Source organism: Phascolarctos cinereus, unplaced genomic scaffold (assembly GCF_003287225.1).
Source record: "Phascolarctos cinereus isolate Bilbo 61053 unplaced genomic scaffold, phaCin_HiC Scaffold_4;HRSCAF=312, whole genome shotgun sequence".
NCBI lineage: Eukaryota > Metazoa > Chordata > Mammalia > Diprotodontia > Phascolarctidae > Phascolarctos > Phascolarctos cinereus.
Window position 1 is genome coordinate 686,832,330 of NW_027555847.1, and position 2,696 is coordinate 686,835,025.

The 2,696-nt window shown below is 39.5% G+C and overlaps 1 non-coding gene across 1 annotated transcript; it reads left to right on the forward strand.

Annotated features, from left to right (window-relative positions):
* The first annotated feature begins 402 nt into the window (after positions 1-402).
* Positions 403-505, forward strand: LOC144457219 (U6 spliceosomal RNA). The gene has a single exon (XR_013486545.1). It is a non-coding gene; the product is annotated as a U6 spliceosomal RNA (small nuclear RNA).
* Positions 506-2,696: the final 2,191 nt, after the last annotated feature.

A 2,696-nucleotide genomic window follows, 5' to 3' on the forward strand; every position in this document is an offset into this window, starting at 1 on the left:
ATGTCACATGGGGAATGTTTGTTTTTCAGGATCCCTTGTGCTCAGGGGAGGTTATGGAAAGACAGAAGCAGGCAGCCAGGGCCTCAGGCTTACCTAGGCAGGTATACATTCTTGCTTCCATCTCTTCGTAGCTTCTATTGTTGCTCATTAGGGGTAGGGCAGAGAAATCTTTTTTCTTTCACCCCTCTTGCCAGCAGTCCAGGAGAGAAAAGCACTAAAATGTATTCCCTCAAAAGAAGAACCAAACATGACCCTAAGCCATGACTCCTGGTTCCTCTTATGGATCACTGAGTGGATGATTCCTTCTGATTCTCAAGTGGCAGTCATTTTTGAGACAGCCCCAATCTCAAAGGACCAAGGAGGAGCTGCTGATTCACCATAGCAAAAACACATGTATCATTCTTGCTTTGGCAACACATATACTAAAATTGGAACGATACAGAGAAGATTAGCATGGCCCTTGCGCAAGGATCATGCACAAATTCATGAAGCATTCCATATTTTTCAGTCTCCTAAAATTTCTGCTTCTAGATTTTAGAGGGAAGAAAGGGGGAAATGGTAGGGAACTGGATTTACAATGAATCTGTAATGAATTAATGAATTAGAAAAAAATTGGACACAGTGATGGTAATAGATGATTGTTCTGTTCCTAACACATCAGACTTTTCTAAACTTTTTAAATTTCATGTATAACTAAGATATAGTTACAGTTTTGTTCCTTTTCATTCTCAGTGTCTCAAAAGAAGACTTCATCACAAGGTCAAAATGAAACAAAAGATTATTTTTAGTTTTTGAAGGTGGGGAGAGGAGGATTCAGGAGATTGGTGTCCATACCAACCAAATTCAAAATAGATCTGAAACATTAGAGTATGTTAATAATTTTACTTGTCTTCTCCTTTCCCTTTTTGTATAGATCCTGGGTATTTTGTCCAATGAACAAAACATTTCTGGTCTAGGAATCCTATGTACTCTTTCTCCCAACATAGTAATGTTACATATTAAACCCACAGATCTGCGTGCTTTGGATTGCATTGCTGCCAAAGGAAAAAAGCTACATAAATGATAAATAATGGTATTTTAAATATTTTAGTCTACCAGCTCCAGAAACATGGTTTATAGAGTTGGGAGCTTAGAGCTTCAGGTATTGATTGCAGTTTTATTTTGAAAAGAATGCTACAATTTCAGGTGTTTTTTTCTTTCTCATGTTTATATTAAAAGAAAAGCTAGTAATACACTCTATTTTAATTAAAAAAACCCAAAAAACCCAACATATGCATCTCAGCAAACATATACACATGCATAGTTCTATAGGAGGAATCCTTTTTTTCTGACAAAATTTCTATAATTTAATTAAGTGGATTGGGGGATGCAATTGATCAAAATTCACTCTGATCAACTCTCCACCTCTCTACAAATACCAAGCTATTTTTTTGTGTGTGTGCAGCTGGGGGAGGGGAATTAAGAAAAGCCTCATATAGAAGGTGGCATTTCAACTGAGCTCTGAAGGACATGAGATTCTAAGAAGGCTGTACCTCTTAGAGATAACTGAGGTAGAGAGGTGCTCCATGACTTGCCCAAGGTCATAGAGCTAGGAAGCATCAGAGGTCAGATCTGAACTTAGGACAAAATGATTCTCCAATATTCTACCCACTGGCCAAGAGAGGCCAAGGGTTATGAATTCATAACTTCCTGACTCTGAGGCAGTATTTGAAGCCAATACCTTTATCCCTTCCACATCTTGACTTTCCCCTTCATGGTTTTGGTGGTTTGGCGTAAGAAATTAAATGGGAATTTTTTTTCAGTTTTGCAGAGATCGCAGATTATATGCAGCAGACAGAAAAACTTTAGAAATGCAAAAAATGTATGTATAATATTGTATAATATCAACATATTTTATCTTTTAATCCCATAATAATTCAGATTTCTTCTCTGGTATAAAGAGAGGGCCAAAAATTTTTACATGGACTTTCCAGATCTCAAGGGCATCACACTCCTAACTCCAGCAATGGGGAAGGGATAACTATAATTCGTCAGCATGGAAAAAGGGTTGTTGCTGTTGTCCTTTCCAACTCTTTGTGATATCTTTTGGGGTTTTCTGGGCAAAGATACAGAAGTGGTTTGCCATTTCTATCTCCAGCTTATTTTACAGATGAGGAAACTGAGGCAAATGAAGATTAAATAACTTGGCTGAGGTCATACAACTAGTAAGTGCCTGAGGCTGGATTTGAATTTAGGTCTTCCTGACTCCATGCTCCATGCTTTATGCACTGCACCTACCTAGCTGCCCCTGGCAAAAGGATTAGAGAAGGGAATTACTGGTAGCAGAGGGATGAATTAGTAGACTATGACATTAGTTCAGGGGAGCAGCAACCAGGTCTGTCTGAAGTAGGGTGGTAGTCATGGGTGTAGAGAAGGGGACAAAGGTGAAAGTTGTTGGGAGACAGGCAGAATTCGAACCCAGCTTCTCTGTCTCCAGATCTGTCTTCCTTCCATCTTACCAAGCTGTCTTTTCAGTGGCAGCATGCCTGAAGGGACTGTCCCATCTCTGTCACTGGACTGGACTTGGGCCATCTCCAGTTCTGCAGGGAATGAGGCCCTGGCTTAGAAACCATCTGTTGACAAATTGTGCCCCTGGCACTCTGATGTACCTATTGAACTTGGTCTGTTCAATTTACAAAGGATTAATTAGCATGCAG